At 31.2% G+C, this 18,386-nt stretch overlaps 1 long non-coding RNA gene across 1 annotated transcript; it reads left to right on the plus strand.

The window, feature by feature from the left end:
* The first annotated feature begins 7,910 nt into the window (after positions 1-7,910).
* LOC139892274 (uncharacterized) lies at positions 7,911-10,665 on the plus strand. Its single transcript, XR_011774018.1, has 5 exons — positions 7,911-8,160; positions 8,491-8,543; positions 8,939-9,109; positions 9,599-10,499; positions 10,576-10,665. It is a non-coding gene; the product is annotated as an uncharacterized lncRNA (long non-coding RNA).
* The last annotated feature ends 7,721 nt before the right edge of the window (positions 10,666-18,386 follow it).

An 18,386-nucleotide genomic window follows, 5' to 3' on the forward strand; every position in this document is an offset into this window, starting at 1 on the left:
GAACCGAGGTCAATAAGCTCAAGACAGAACTTAGAGGGTTACGAACCCAAGGATTTGATATTACCACGTACGAAAGACGATTCACAGAATTGTGCCTATTGTGTCCGGGAGCGTTCGAAGATGAGGAAGAGAAGATCGACGCGTTTGTGAAAGGATTACCGGAAAGAATCCAAGAAGATATAAGTTCACACGAGCCCGCCTCCATACAACATGCATGTAGAATGGCTCACAAACTAGTGAACCAGATTGAGGAAAGAATTAAAGAACAGACGACTGAAGAGGCCAATGTGAAGCAAGTCAAAAGAAAGTGGGAGGAAAACGGTGATAAGAATCACCAATACAACAACAACAGCAATTACAATAATAATCGAAACAATTATCCCAACAATCGCAACATCAATCGCAACTACAACAAACGGCCCAACAACAACAACAGCAACAACAGCAACTACAATAATCATCCCAACAACAATAACAACCGCAACAACAACAACAATTAGAAGCAGCTATGCCAAAGGTGTGAAAAGTATCACTCGGGGTTCTGCACCAAATTTTGCAACAAGTGTAAAAGAAATGGTCATAGCGCGGCGAAGTGTGAGGTCTATGGACCAGGGGTTAACAGAACGAAAGGAACAAATGGTGTCGGAACGAGTAATGACGGAGCAAGTAGTGTCAGAGCAAGTTATGCCAATGTAGTTTGTTATAAATGTGGAAAACCGGGCCACATTATTAGAAATTGCCCGAACCAGGAGAACACGAATGGACAAGGCCGCGGAAGAGTTTTCAATATTAATGCGGCAGAGGCACAGGAAGACCCGGAGCTTGTTACGGATACGTTTCTTATTGACAATAAATCTGCTTACGTTTTATTTGATTCGGGTGCGGATAAAAGCTATATGAGTAGAGATTTTTGTGCTAAATTAAGTTGTCCATTGACGCCGTTGGATAGTAAATTTTTACTCGAATTAGCAAACGGTAAATTAATTTCAGCAGATAATATATGCCGGAATCGAGAAATTAAACTGGGTAGCGAAATATTTAAGATTGATTTGATACCAGTAGAGTTAGGGAGTTTTGATGTAATAGTTGGCATGGACTGGCTGAAGAAGGTAAAAGCAGAGATCGTATGTTATAAAAATGCAATTCGCATTGTACGAGAAGAAGGAGAACCCTTAATGGTGTATGGAGAAAAGGGCAACATGAAGCTACATCTTATTAGTAATTTGAAGGCATAAAAACTAATAAGAAAAGGTTGCTATGCTGTTCTAGCACACGTCGAGAAAGTACAAACTGAAGAAAAGAGCATCAATGATGTTCCCGTAGCAAAAGAATTTCCCGATGTATTTCCGAAAGAATTACCGGGACTACCTCCACATCGATCTGTTGAATTTCAAATAGATCTTGTACCAGGAGCTGCACCAATAGCTCGTGCTCCTTATAGACTCTCACCCAGCGAGATGAAAGAACTGCAAAGCCAACTGCAAGAACTATTAGAACGTGGTTTCATTCGACCAAGCACATCACCATGGGGAGCTCCTGTTTTGTTTGTCAAGAAGAAGGATGGTACATTTAGGTTGTGTATTGACTACATAGAGTTGAACAAACTTACCATCAAAAACCGTTATCCACTGCCGAGAATTGACGACTTATCTGATCAACTACAAGGCTCGTCGGTTTATTCAAAGATCAATTTACGTTCTGGATATCATCAAATGCGAGTAAAGGAGGATGATATTCCAAAAACTGCTTTTAGGACGCGTTATGGTCATTACGAGTTTATGGTTATGCCGTTTGGATTGACTAACGCACCAGCTGTGTTCATGGACCTTATGAACCGAGTGTGTGGGCCATATCTTGACAAGTTTGTCATTGTTTTCATCGATGACATACTTATTTACTCAAAGAATGATCAAGAGCACGAAGAACATTTGAGAAAAGTGCTAGAAGTACTGAGGAAAGAAAAACTGTACGCTAAGTTTTCAAAGTGTGCATTTTGGTTGGAAGAAGTTCAATTCCTCGGTCACATAGTGAACAAAAAAGGTATCCAGGTGGACCCGGCAAAGATCAAAACCGTTGAAAAGTGGGAAACCCCAAAACTCCGAAGCATATACGTCAATTTTTAGGATTGGCTGGTTACTACAGAAGATTCATCCAAGATTTCTCCAAAATAGCAAAACCCTTGACTGCATTAGCGTATAAAGGGAAGAAATTTGAATGGAAGGATGAACAAGAGAAGGCGTTTCAATTATTGAAGAAAAAGCTAACTACGGCACCTATGTTGTCATTGCCTGAAGGGAATGATGATTTTGTGATTTATTGTGACGCATCAAAGCAAGGTCTCGGTTATGTATTAATGCAACGGACGAAGGTGATTGCTTATGCGTCTAGACAATTGAAGATTCACGAGCAAAATTATACGACGCACGATTTGGAATTAGGCGCGGTTGTTTTTTGCATTAAAGACTTGGAGACACTACTTATATGGGGTCAAAAGTATTATATATACCGACCACAAAAGTCTTCAACACATATTTAATCAGAAACAACTGAATATGAGGCAGCGTAGGTGGATTGAATTGTTGAATGATTACGACTTTGAGATTCGTTACCACCCGGGGAAGGCAAATGTGGTAGCCGACGCCTTGAGTAGAAAGGACAGAGAACCCATTCGAGTAAAATCTATGAATATAATGATTCACACTAACCTTACTACTCAAATAAAGGAGGCGCAACAAGGAGTTTTAAAAGAGGGAAATTTAAAGGATGAAATACCCAAAGGATCGGAGAAGCATCTTAATATTCGGGAAGACGGAACCCGGTATAGGGCTGAAAGAATTTGGGTACCAAAATTTGGAGATATGAGAGAAATGGTACTTAGAGAAGCTCATAAAACCAGATACTCAATACATCCTGGAACGGGGAAGATGTACAAGGATCTTAAGAAACATTTTTGGTGGCCAGGTATGAAAGCCGATATTGCTAAATATGTAGGAGAATGTTTGACGTGTTCTAAGGTCAAAGCTGAACATCAGAAACCATCAGGTCTACTACAACAACCTGAAATCCCGGAATGGAAATGGGAAAACATTACCATGGATTTCATTACTAAATTGCCAAGGACTGCAAGTGGTTTTGATACTATTTGGGTAATAGTTGATCGTCTCACCAAATCAGCACACTTCCTGCCAATAAGAGAAGATGATAAGATGGAGAAGTTAGCACGACTGTTTTGAAGGAAGTCGTCTCCAGACATGGAATATCAATCTATATTATCTCTGATAGGGATGGCAGATTTATTTCAAGATTCTGGCAGACATTACAGCAAGCATTAGGAACTCGTCTAGACATGAGTACTGCCTATCATCCACAAACTGATGGGCGGAGCGAAAGGACAATACAAATGCTTGAAGACATGCTACGAGCATGTGTTATTGATTTCAGAAACAGTTGGGATCGACATCTACCGTTAGCAGAATTTTCCTACAACAACAGCTACCATTCAAGCATTGAGATGGCGCCGTTTGAAGCACTTTATGGTATAAAGTGTAGGTCTCCGATTTGTTGGAATGAAATGGGGGATAGACAGATTACGGGTCCGGAGATAATACAAGAAACTACCGAGAAGATCATCCAAATTCAACAACGGTTGAAAACCGCCCAAAGTTGACAAAAGAGCTACGCTGACATTAAAAGAAAAGATATAGAATTTGAAATTGGAGAGATGGTCATGCTTAAAGTTGACCTTGGAAAGGTGTTGTTCGATTTGGTAAACGAGGGAAATTAAATCCAAGGTATATCGGACCATTCAAGATTATTGATCGTGTCGGACCAGTAGCTTACCGACTTGAGTTACCTCAACAACTCGCGGCTGTACATAACACTTTCCACGTCTCAAATTTGAAGAAATGTTTTGCTAAAGAAGATCTCACTATTCCGTTGGACGAAATCCAAATCAATGAAAAACTTCAATTCATTGAAGAACCCGTCGAAATAATGGATCGTGAGGTTAAGAGACTTAAAAAAAACAAGATACCGATTGTTAAGGTTCGATGGAATGCTCGTAGAGGACCCGAGTTCACCTGGGAGCGTGAAGATCAGATGAAGAAGAAATACCCGCATCTATTTCTAGAAGATTCGTCAACACTTTCAACAGCTTAAAATTTCGGGACGAAATTTATTTAACGGGTAGGTACTGTAGTGACCCGAACTTTTCCATGTTTATATATATATTAAATGAAATTGTTATTTACATGATTAAGTGTTTCCAACATGTTAAGCAATCAAACTTATTAAGACTTGATTAATTGGAATAGGTTTCATATAGACAAATGACCACCCAAGTTGACCGGTAATTCACGAACGTTAAAACTTGTAAAAACTATACGATGACATATATATGGTTATAAATATAGTTAACATGATTTTATTATAAGTATGTATCTCATTAGGTATTTTAACAATGAGTTATATACATAAAAATGAGACTATTAATTTAAGAAACTCGAAAACGATATATATAACGATTATCGTTATAACAACGTCTTACTAGGTACATATGAATCATATTAAGATATTGATACACTTGGTTAATTATGTTAAATGATAAGTAAATATATTATTAAGTGTATTAACAATGAAATACATATGTAAAAATAAGACTACTAACTTAATGATTTCGAAACGAGACATATATGTAACGATTATCGTTGTAACGACATTTAACTGTATATATATCATACTAAGATATATTATATATCATAACATCATGATAATATAACAATTTAAAATCTCATTTGTTATAAGAAACAATGGGTTAACAACATACAACAAGATCGTTAACCTAAAGGTTTCAAAACAACATTTACATGTAATGACTAACGATGACTTAACGACTCAGTTAAAATGTATATACATGTAGTGTTTTAATATGTATTCATACACTTTTGAAAGACTTCAAGACACTTATCAAAATACTTTTACTTAACAAAAATTCTTACAATTACATCCTCGTTCAGTTTCATCAACAATTCTACTCGTATGCACCCGTATTCGTACTCGTACAATACACAGCTTTTAGATGTATGTACTATTGGTATATACACTCCAATGATCAGCTCTTAGCATCCTATGTGAGTCACCTAACACATGTGGAAACCATCATTTGGCAACTAGCATGAAATATCTCATAAAATTACAAAAATATGAGTAATCATTCATGACTTATTTACATGAAAACAAAATTACATATCCTTTATATCTAATCCATACACCAACGACCAAAAACACCTACAAACACTTTCATTCTTCAATTTTCTTCATCTAATTGATCTCTCTCAAGTTCTATCTTCAAGTTCTAAGTGTTCTTCATAAATTCCAAAAGTTCTAGTTTCATAAAATCAAGAATACTTCCAAGATTGCAAGTTTACTTCCAAGTTTTCTAAATCCATTCCAAGTAATCATCCAAGATCAAGAAAACTTTGTTACTTACAGTAGGTTATCTTTCTAATACAAAGTAATAATCATATTCAAACTTTAATTCAATTTCTATAACTATAACAATCTTATTTCGAGTGGAAATCTTACTTGAAATTGTTTTCGTGTCATGATTATGCTTCAAGAACTTTCAAGCCATCCAAGGATCCTTTGAAGCTAGATCTATTTTTCTCATTTCCAGTAGGTTTATCCAAGGAACTTGAGGTAGTAATGATGTTCATATCATCATTCGATTCATACATATAAAGCTATCTTATTCGAAGGTTCACACTTGTAATCACTAGAACATAGTTTAGTTAATTCTAAACTTGTTCGCAAATAAAAGTTAATCCTTCTAACTTTACTTTTAAAATCAACTAAACACATGTTCTATATCTATATGATATGCTAACTTAATGATTTAAAACCTGGAAACACGAAAAACACCGTAAAACCGGATTTACGCCGTCGTAGTAACACCGCGGGCTGTTTTGGGTTAGTTAATTAAAAACTATGATAAACTTTGATTTAAAAGTTGTTATTCTGGGAAAATAAATGAACATGAAACTATATCCAAAAATTATGGTTAAACTCAAAGTGGAAGTATGTTTTCTAAAATGGTCATCTAGACGTCGTTCTTTCGACTGAAATGACTACCATTGCAAAAACAACTTGTAACTTATTTTTCCGACTATAAACCTATACTTTTTCTGTTTAGATTCATAAAATAGAGTTCAATATGAAACCATAGCAATTTGATTCACTCAAAACGGATTTAAAATGAAGAAGTTATGGGTAAAACAAGATTGGATAATTTTTCTCATTTTAGCTACGTGAAAATTGGTAACAAATCTATTCCAACCATAACTTAATCAACTTGTATTGTATATTATGTAATCTTGAGATACCATAGACACGTATACAATGTTTCGACCTATCATGTCGACACATCTATATATATTTCGGAACAACCATAGACACTCTATATGTGAATGTTGGAGTTAGCTATACAGGGTTGAGGTTGATTCCAAAATATATATAGTTTGAGTTGTGATCAATACTGAGATACGTATACACTGGGTCGTGGATTGATTCAAGATAATATTTATTGATTTATTTCTGTACATCTAACTGTGGACAACTAGTTGTAGGTTACTAACGAGGATAGCTGACTTAATAAACTTAAAAACATCAAAATATATTAAAAGTGTTGTAAATATATTTTGAACATACTTTGATATATATGTATATATTGTTATAGGTTCGTGAATCAACCAGTGGCCAAGTCTTACTTTTCGACGAAGTAAAAATCTGTGAAAGTGAGTTATAGTCCCACTTTTAAAATCTAATATTTTTGGGATGAGAATACATGCAGGTTTTATAAATGATTTACAAAATAGACACAAGTACGTGAAACTACATTCTATGGTTGAATTATCGAAATCGAATATGCCCCTTTTTATTAAGTCTGGTAATCTAAGAATTAGGGAACAGACACCCTAATTGACGCGAATCCTAAAGATAGATCTATTGGGCCTAACAAACCCCATCCAAAGTACCGGATGCTTTAGTACTTCGAAATTTATATCATATCCGAAGGGTGTCCCGGAATGATGGGGATATTCTTATATATGCATCTTGTTAATGTCGGTTACTAGGTGTTCACCATATGAATGATTTTTATCTCTATGTATGGGATGTGTATTGAAATATGAAATCTTGTGGTCTATTGTTACGATTTGATATATATAAGTTAAACCTATAACTCACCAACATTTTTGTTGACGTTTAAAGCATGTTTATTCTCAGGTGAATACTAAGAGCTTCCGCTGTTGCATACTAAAATAAGGACAAGATTTGGAGTCCATGTTTGTATGATATTGTGTAAAAACTGCATTCAAGAAACTGATTTCGATGTAACATATTTGTATTGTAAACCATTATGTAATGGTCGTGTGTAAACATGATATTTTAGATTATCATTATTTGATAATCTACGTAAAGCTTTTTAAACCTTTATTTATGAAATAAATGTTATGGTTTGTTTTAAAAATGAATGCAGTCTTTGAAAAACGTCTCATATAGAGGTCAAAACCTCGCAACGAAATCAATTAATATAGAACGTTTTTAATCAAAAAGAACGGGACATTTCATTAATGTCCTACTATATATTCAAGTTAATTTTCAAATGTAACAATGTAAATAATCTATTCTATATATCTATATATAATAACAAAAGCTAAAATAGATCATTTTAAAAAGCTCAAACTAATCTTAGCCATTCATTAAATTAATCATCAATGATCTACACCCTTAATTTTTTTCTAATCTTTCTTATGACCTCATAATTCTAACCTTGAATTGTTTGATTACAAAAATACCCTCACAAAAAAAAAAAAAAAAAAAAAAAGTGGCGGCTATTTTCCAATTCTAGGGGTTTAGGGTTCAGCAAATCATCTTCATTCACATCTAAAAAACCCTAGCTCTCTCCCTAAAATTGTCAAAAACAAATTCAAGACGGGTCAGTTTTTCGATGCCATTATTCAATTCCAGTGGTGACTACAATCAACCGTATTCCGCAAACCTTCGATCCCGTATGAAATTAAATTACAGTTCTTCGATGTCAGATGCGGATCGATCCATTTGAGTTCGAGGCGGAGTTCCAAAGCCGATATAAAATAAAATACGGTGAGATCCAATATCCATCTTCTTTGATTCATGTTCTTCTGATTTGATTTACTCTTAATCCTTATTGATCCCTTTTTTTACTATTAGATTAATTTTTAAATGATGGTTCTGCATTTGTATTTAATCGGCTATGTAAATCAATACTAAGAGGGCATAACAAATATTTAAGGTACAAGGCAAATTGCGTTCTTTTATTTTGTACTCAGTATTATGCTTCGGACTTATGTACATGATAGTGATCGAAACAAAATATGATTCATTTGACATAAAGTATTATCAATTGTTTCGTTGGTATAAATGATTAATCATATTTTGATTGTTTTTGACTAGCTGAAATTCAAATCAGCTTGAATGGCTATGTTGCTAGGATTGCAAATGACCAGGTATGAGTTATTTTACATTGGATTGCACGTTTAATATTTAAATTCACCTCTGTCATCTTAAACACGGTTAGGGTTTATGTATCTTGAATACAAAAGTTATCTTTCAGATTTTATATGGATGTGAAGGCATTGAATCAATGATTTTGTAAAAAAAAATCAAAAGGAAAAGTTTGGAATTGTTCAAATTTACAAAACAACCATCAACGTGCTGTTTTTAAAACATGTTTATACTACTTTTAACCCAAACATATCCATAACATATGCTGCATTTATTGACATAATGAACCATGGACTCTTAATATGATAAAACATGTTTATAATAACACATGGCCTATTATACATTATGAAAAACACTGCTGCAACCATTACTAATCATTGGATTTATTTTTCTGCAGTCTCCACATTAATTAGTATGGTTGTTCTTACAAAAATTTCCAAAGAAGCTTCAACTTCTTCAAGCATGGCATTCTTTCAATAAAAACCGGCACGTAGCTCACGAAGATTCTACAAAGGCTGTTTTAACCAATGATGACCATTCGAAAAGCGGCTTTAATACTTGGTGTCAGGTAAAACCTAATTCTCCCTCAGCATTTCCATTTGAAAGTTACATACTTTGTGTTTTTGTCCCATTGGTGCTCTTATGTAATCGTGTGAGATTACCATCTATGTGATTACTAAACATATCATTTAATCACTTGCAACATGTGATTTTTTAATCATTGAAAAATAGGTTATTTTGGAATCTGCCTTTTAGAAAAGGAATACTACTTATGTTGCAGTTCTTGTGTAATGTTGTAACACAAAGTACTATGATGTCTTAAGCTGTCAACATAACGACTACATGAACACTTGATTGTGTTCAATCTATCTATAAAGTTATTAGAAAAAAAAAAAAGATAGATTTTACATTTTGTCATTATAGGGTTTATTTGACAGAAAAGCGTGATTTGTGTGATATAGTGTGTATGGTCTTTATTGTGATTTTTTTTATTAAAAAGCAAAATGAACTTGATTTATATGATTAATATTTAGCTGGTTAAATTTATTGTCAAAAGCATTAGGGTTCGCGATTCAGGAAATGACGATGTATATGAGATTCTTGTATCTCATATCAGCAAATCGAGAGCAAAGACTTTACCAAAAATAAAATCGAGAGCAGAGATTTGACGAAGCAATATGGTTCATGATTCAGTTAGGAATTAGACTTCAACAACGATCCTGCCATGTGCCTACCATGTAGAGATTTATGACACTGGCTACATGTGAGTTTCTGCATAAACTTGATACAAATTACTTTTATCCTTACTGATTATGATTTGACTGATTTGTAATGGGTCAAGATTCACTATTCTTCAACTTTGCCATTTTTGATAAATTATTGGCGTAGTGTCCCTATTAACTAAATGACAAGGCGAAAGCATCGACTCCGTGTGCTATTATATGCAAGTACCCAATTATAGTTATAAACTAAGACCCTTCTAGCTGCTTCGGAACATGTTTCTTTTAAAAACATGTGCAGGAGGTAATGGTCTCAATTTACAACCAACTGATATTGTGATTATATTTGATACTGATTGGATTCTGCAGATAGATCAACAAGCAGAGGTTCATGTGCATCGTATTTTTTCATTCAAACGTTGTGTAAAGTGTATGATTTTTTTATGCAGTCACAATATTGAAATCGGGGCACCGTTCATGCTTATTGTTTGTATAAATGTAATTTAATACTCCGTATTTGATATTTATATTTAAAATTAATGGTTTAGTTGACTTCTCTTCATGCAGGTCATGGTAGGTTAATTGCTAATATTAGATAGTAATTTTTTTCATTGATTCATGTGGTTTGTTGTGCACATTATCTTATGATCTCCACTATTAACCTTGTGTGAGAACACTGTCTCATTTGGATGCTAAAGGGAATGTGAGGTTCTGTTGCAGTTGCTGCCTCATTTGGAGGTAATGAAGTCATCATATTCTTGTATGATCATTAAAGTGAATTAAACAGGATTAACACTTTTATGTAATGTGTTAGGAGGTTCTACTCATTAAACTTGGACTTTGGGCAACTAAGATCCGTTAGAGGTAAACATAAATCGAATAGAATCATTTGTAATTAAATGGGTTGAATTTACCACCTCTAAGTTATCAATTATGTTGTGTTACATTATTAATAGGATTCACTCTTTTTATGTTTGTTTAATTATGAATTATTGTTGGAAAATCTCTTTACTCTCAATTAACAATCACCTTTATAATAAAGTTGATTATATTTATGATTTCAAATAGTTTGATCAATTGAAGTAGTGTTTGTTTGATCTATGACAATTTTATTGGGTCATATTACTCATTAATTATCTTTGCCAGTTCAAGAACTACAACTATCACAATGCAATTCATTATGCTCACCAAATATTACCATCACGTGTCATTTTTTAGTCTAACTTAAATTATATTTAACTGATCAGTCACAAATATAAATGAATGTAGACTGATATCAATATTCTATTATTGTGTCCGTCACTGTAAAACACACAAATAATATAATGTTTTCCATAAGCTATCAATCTAAATAATACTTATTTGCTCCCATAAAATAGCCCCGCGAATTCGCGGGCATTAAGCTAGTAATTTTAAAATACAACTAAAAATAAAAAACGATGTTCATTTTTTTTATTTTTTTTTATAAATCATAAGTTTTAAAAATGATGTGACGTATGTGTTAAATTTTTGTTAAAAAATGTGAACAACGCAACAAAAAATGTAATACAAATATTAAAAAGAATAAAAAAAATGAAGAAGCATAATATATGTAACAATATTTTTAATGATTCGTAATATCACATCTAGTAATGGACTTTAAGTACATGAAAAAGTTGATTAAAACACACGATTTTTTTTTTTTAAATAGTGTAAAAGATAACAAACGATTTCCATTTAGTATTTGATATTTGATTATCATTATCATTAAAATTATACTATTACTATTAATTATTATTATTCATTTCATTTTTCAATGAGAAAATTACCGAAATAAGCAAAAATAGACTTCTCTCTCAAAAATAATCACTGTCAGACGAAAGTTTACAAAACTAAGCATTCTTTTCGCCTAAACATAGGTGTATTAGGCGAAAAGTTTAAGACCCAATGAGAATCTGCCACGTTATCCCAATATTTCCGCTACTTTTTTTTTCAAACTTTTCGCCTAATCTACCACTTTGTAGGCGATTTAGGCGAAATGTCTTTAGGCGAATGTGGCGTAAACTTTCCACTAATCAAAACTGGCCACGTATACAATTTATTTTCGCCTTACCTAATTTTTTAGGCGAAATAGGCGAAATGGTAAAAAACCCACCAAAACACATATGTTTCTGCATCTCGCTATCACTTATCCTCTTTTTTATCTCTTCGGATATGGCACCGTACTCAACCTTCTACCACCTTATCTCAACAACTAAGGCCAACAACCACCGGCGGATACATAATTTCGACCGGCAGATGCATAATTTCGACCGGCAGCCAACAACTACGGACAACAACCTCCTTGCAGGGTTGTAGGGTTCCGACAACAGATCACGGTTGTAGGGTTCCGACGTTGTTCTTGGGTAGGGTTCCGGCGGTTGTGGTGATGTATAATAGAGTAATCGAAGGCTTCTTAAAAGGTCAGTCTTCTTCCATGTTTAAACCTAATTGTTAGTTTAATTCCATGTTTAAACCTATAATGAAATTGTACAAGTCCTTGCTTTGGTGTAGCATGCAACGCGACTAAGAGACATAAAGTGAAAAGAACCCCAAAAACCTTTGTTTGTTTGGCGTTAGACCTTGTTTTGTGTTACTCAATACATGTCTTTGAATCTCCCAAAAGATTTACTTTGTAATGCAACAAAAGTAATATAATAGTTTAAAAAGCCATTTCAATTTTATAAGCATGAGTTGGTGAGATTTTAATAAGAGCTATTATATTAGTAGATGATTTGTTTATCTTACATGTTTCTGCAAATGGTATGTAGGAATTGTCATCCGATTCTTCTCAACATGTTAGGTCTGCTCTATTACATGTCGGGTCTTCTCAACATGTTAGGAATATATAATTTTTTTTTTTTTTTTTAGTACATGCATTTTTTGCTATGTTATCCAATCATCAATATTTTGAAAGTTATACACGTTCAATTTAATTGTTTTCAGGTTATGCACAAGTTTGAACTAAGATTGTTGGACATGCTTAAAGATTTTGGTAGTGTACTTATGCAAATCAATGTACTTTATGCTTAGTGCTTACTTGATCTCCACATTGTAGGTACTTAACTAATTTTTTTTTATTATTTTTTTAAAGGCATCTTGTCGGTGTTGTTATTTACTGTTTTTTAGTTGTATACATATTGACTGTTGTATAATTTCCAATTATATAGGTGGTTGTTGGTGGTTATAATGGCTTCAAAAATGAATATAGTGAGTTTTTTATACATATAAAAAAATATTATTAACATATTTTATATCGAATTTTAGAGCTAAATTGTTGTCTTATTAAGGGAAAATACTATTACGCGGATGTCCAACTAAGAGCTAAGATCAACATTGTCGGTAAAATAGCGAAGTTAATCTACGGTGATAGGTTTAGTTGTGGGAAGCTGTTTTATGAAACGTGTTTCGGCTATTTCGTGTTTACGAACTGCAAATTTCGAGAACCTTCGTTGATACATTTTATGATTTCTAATTTAGTTCATGTTAATCGTAAGACGGAAGAGTTAATTGTTGAGGTTGCCGGGAAAAAACTATTTTTTGGCCCGGAGGAATTCATGTTAATTACTGGTTTGCAATTTAGAAAGGTTCTTAGAATTCCAGGAATTGGTGGCGGACAGTTTAGAAAACGGGTCTTCACATTTGTGGATAAGAAATGTTACGTACTCGTGTTTGATCTTATACATGCTTTTGAACGTCATTATGATTACACAGATGATGATGTAGTTCGAATTTGTTTGTTATTGGTTTTGGTTCATGGTTTTATTGATTCTGTGACGACCCGAAAATTTTCGAGCAAATTTAAACTTAAATCTTTAAATGATTTCGATACGATAAGCAAAGTTTGTAATGTTGAGTCTTAAAATTTTTGAACTATATCATATATCCATTTGACCTTCGACTGTTCTCGACGATTCACGAATAATTATTTGTAAATAAATATGTATATATATAAATATAAATATATGTAGTAATTTGAAATTATAAAATATAATTTAAACATTGGAATTAGATATGTAAAATAAAGATACAAAATAATTAAGTACAATATAAAATGAATCCATATATAAAGACATATGAGATCTATGTATAATAATATATATAAACTTAAATAATAAAGAATCAATAAGAGTTACTATATAAAATATTACATGGTTATAAAATATTACATAATTAATAAAATATTATTAACAAATTTAAAATATAGTTGTTATAATAAGATTATTATTACATTCATTATTATTATTAATACTAATATTGATATTAATAATTAACATCAGTATTAGTTATACTATTATAGATAATATATAGATATGAAATTTAATGCAGTTAATTTGTTACTTTTACTAATATTATTATTACTTTCATTACTATTATTAGAATATGTATCTAATATTAATAACAGTGTTATTACTATTATTTTGTATTATATATAAATATGAAATTTGATATAATTGATTTGTTATATAACTACTATTATTATTAGTATTATTAGTATTGTTGTTATCATTACTCAAATCGCAATTAGTTGTAAGATTACAATTTTAGTTACTACAAATGATTATGTATTATTATTATTATCTTTATCAAAATTATTATTATTAATATCATTATTATTATAATAAGTAGTGAAAATTATAATTTTGGTTATTATGTTTATTATTAATATTATTACTAAAAATAATCATTTTATTTAAAAGTTATTATTATCATTAATAATATCACTTCTTATAATTATTATTATCTTTACTATTATCTATTATTATTAATATTATCAACATTATATTTCTACTATTATTAGAATTCTTATTAAAATTACTAATAGAATTATATTAATAACTAATATTACGAAAATTTAATAAAATAGATATATATATATATATATTTAATAAAATAGATATATATATATATATATATATATATATATATATATATATATATATATATATATATATATATATATATATATATATATATATATATATATATATATATATATAATACAGATATATAAATAAATATCTAAACAGATATAAATGGAAAATTCAGTTATTTATATATAATACAGATATATATATATACGCGATATTATTGGATTTTGTTCTTTATTTTTTTTTTTCTCTCTGTCTTGCTGTTTGTCCCGTGAACCATGATCGACCTCTCCCCATCTATATCAATCGATCGACTCATAATTGGTAAAAAAAAAAAAAATAAATAGATTTCTTCCATTTTCCATTATCTATATTAATTCTAATCATCTTCTATTATCTGTTTTATTTAATTTGAAAGGTCAAGAAACTGACCTGTTCTGTTCGCGTCTGTTATTGAACCATGAATCGAATTTTTGTGAGTTTTCAAATTCTGTTAATGGGATGATGTTAGAAGTATTTCATTTAAACTCTGTGTAAAAATTTCAAGCTTCAATTCATCAAATTGATGATTAATTTCGAAGTCAAAGCAGTTTTTACAAAAAGTCAAAGAATTGGTTCATCAAGAAATTTGAATTTGTTTGGATACTTTGAAGTAAATTGATGATACAGAAAGATTTTATGAACGAAAAGGAATCTCTTTCATGTTATAAACTTTGGCTAAAACGCTTTTAATTTCGAAAATCACATATGAGTTATAAACGTATTTCATCAGGTATGTTTTTTATTTTTATTTTATTGTTTTCTGTTAATACCAACTATAATCACAGATCGTTTAGGTATCGAATTTACAACATATTTCAAGTATTAAGTTTAATCTGAAAGGGTCTAGAAAGTTGAATCAGGTTTTGAGTTCATATGGTTCAATAGCAAGATTTTGAAACTGCTATTTAAATTGTTTTATTTCAACTCTGCTGATTTCAATTCACTCACATACAATCATTTACTGTTTTAAAACAAATTTGAAACTTTCCATTATGAAATTGATTGTCCTACGGTTATAGTTATTGGAGTTCAGTCGACTAATTGAGAAAGAAGAATAAGGATAACAGTGGATGGGTTTAATATAAAGAGATTTCAAATAATATCAGATAAACAGACATAGACGAGTGGTTGGGTGTTGATTCGGGTTAGCATGTGGTCACGGGTTCGAGTCCAGGGGCTGTCATAATTTTTTTTTTTAGAACTCATTTCACTTGAGGTAGTTTTCCACTTCTATTATATTTAATATTATTAAATATTAAATATTATTATGATCACTAATATTGTTATTGTTATTATTATTATTACAAGTATTAAAATTATTATTATTAGTAATGCTAAACTAAGTGTTAGTTATTATTATGAATAAAATTACAATTATAAATAATATTAATATTATTATCATTTTGTTACCAAGTAACTTCATTAAATATTATTAGTATTATTATTATTATTAGTATTAGTGATATTGATAAAAGTATTATTATGATTATAATATTATCATTATTATCATTAAGTGTCAGAATTATTATTATTATTAAGTATTACGAATATTGGTTATTGCTGTTATTATTACTAATGTAAGTATTAGTTACCATTTGTTATTATTATTATAACCCTAGTTAGAATTATAATTATTATTATTATTATTAATGTTATTAGTAATATTATTATCAAAATAAGTATTATTATTAAGTAATATGATTATCTTTATTAATGAGATTTCCATTATTATTATTACAAGTATCAGTATTAACAAAATCATTATTAGTATTATTATTAGTAAAATTATTATTATTATTAGTAAATCGTTATTATTATCAAAACTATCTTTTAAACAGATAAATATTTTGTACCTAAAATATATTTGTTACATATACTATAATTATATTAAAATTTCACATAACTATATATATCAAACTTATTAATATTATTTATATAAATACATACAAATAACAAACTATCGATTTTTAAATATAACATTTAAACAATTATGTATATAAATATGGATATACTAATATAACTATATAAATATTAACCATTATGAAAATATACACAAATTAAACATACCTTATATATAAATTAAAGGTATAATAGATAAATTTGTTCAGTTACAATTATGTGTATTAATAAATATCCAAATGATATAGGTTCGTGAATCCGATGCCAACCATGCATTGTTCAATATCGTCATATGTATTTTTACTACAAAATACAGTATGGTGAGTTTCATTACTCCCCTTTTAAATGCTTTTGCAATATATATTTTTGGGACTGAGAATACATGCGCTTTTATAAATGTTTTACGAAATAGACACAAGTAATCGAAACTACATTATATGGTTGAATGATCGAAGCCGAATATGCCCATTTTGCTTGGTAGCCTAAGAATTAGTAAACCGATCTACTAATTGACGCGAATCCTAAAGATAGATCTATTGGGCCTAACAAACCCCATCCAAAGTACCGGATGCTTTAGTACTACGAATTCGTTTTTATCATGTCCGATGGATGTCCCAGAATGATAGAGGATATTCTTATATGCATCTTGTTAATGTCGGTTACCAGGTGTTCAATCCATATGAATGATTTTTGTCTCTATGCATGGGACGTATATTTATGAGAAATGAAAATGAAAATCTCGTGGTCTATTAAAATGATGAAAATGAACGATTATGATAAACTAATGAACTCATCAACCTTTTAGTTGATACTTTAAAGTATGTTTATTCTCAGGTACGAAAGAAATCTTCTGCTGTGCATTTGCTCATTTTAAAGATATTACTTGGAGTCATTCATGGCATATTTCAAAAGACGTTGCATTCGAGTCGTTGAGTTCATTAAGATTATTATTAAGTCAATTATAGTTGGATATATTATGAAATGGTATGCATGCCGTCAACTTTCGATGAAATGAAAGTTTGTCTTTTAAAAACGAATGCAATGTTTGTAAAACGTATCATATAGAGGTCAAATACCTCGCGATGTAATCAACTATTGTGAATCGTTTATAATGTATATGAATGGGGCATTTCAGTTGGTATCAGAGCGGTGGTCTTAGCGAACCAGGTCTTGCATTAGTGTGTCTAACTAGTAGTTGTTTAGATGCATTAGTGAGTCTGGACTTCGACCGTGCCTGCATGTCAAAAGTTTTTGCTTATCATTTTGTGTCAAAAATTACCTGCTTATCATTCTTAGGGAATCACTTGCTTATCATCTTAAGTCTAGACACGTCTTACTGCATTTAGTGCATCGATAGTGTATAGAAAAAATTCAATCTTAGCGTATCTGTTACTATAGACTTTTCCTGACAGCTTCCGTAGATTCCTCCGTAACTTATTGGATTTTAGTATTATATATGCATATGTAAATCATGTATTGCAGGGTACTAATCTACATCCTATAATCTATTTCATATCGAAAATCTTTCATCTGATCGTACGAGATGGATCCCTCTACCAGTTCGAATACCTCGAATTCCGACAGCTATTCCGATATGGAGTTTCACTCGAGCTCCGAAAGCAGTGCCACCATAATGAATCAACCAATCAGCCATCCCCAATTCATCTAATGGGTTCGTAGTCGACTTAATCAATAGAGGCGTGAAGAAGGCGATCTCTTCCACCAACCAAATTTCCCTTTTGGCGAAGAACCTGAAACACTTACCGGTGAATCAGCCCGAAACACCATTTTCACC

The sequence above is a fragment of the Rutidosis leptorrhynchoides genome, chromosome 2 (assembly GCF_046630445.1).
Source record: "Rutidosis leptorrhynchoides isolate AG116_Rl617_1_P2 chromosome 2, CSIRO_AGI_Rlap_v1, whole genome shotgun sequence".
Taxonomy (NCBI): domain Eukaryota; kingdom Viridiplantae; phylum Streptophyta; class Magnoliopsida; order Asterales; family Asteraceae; genus Rutidosis; species Rutidosis leptorrhynchoides.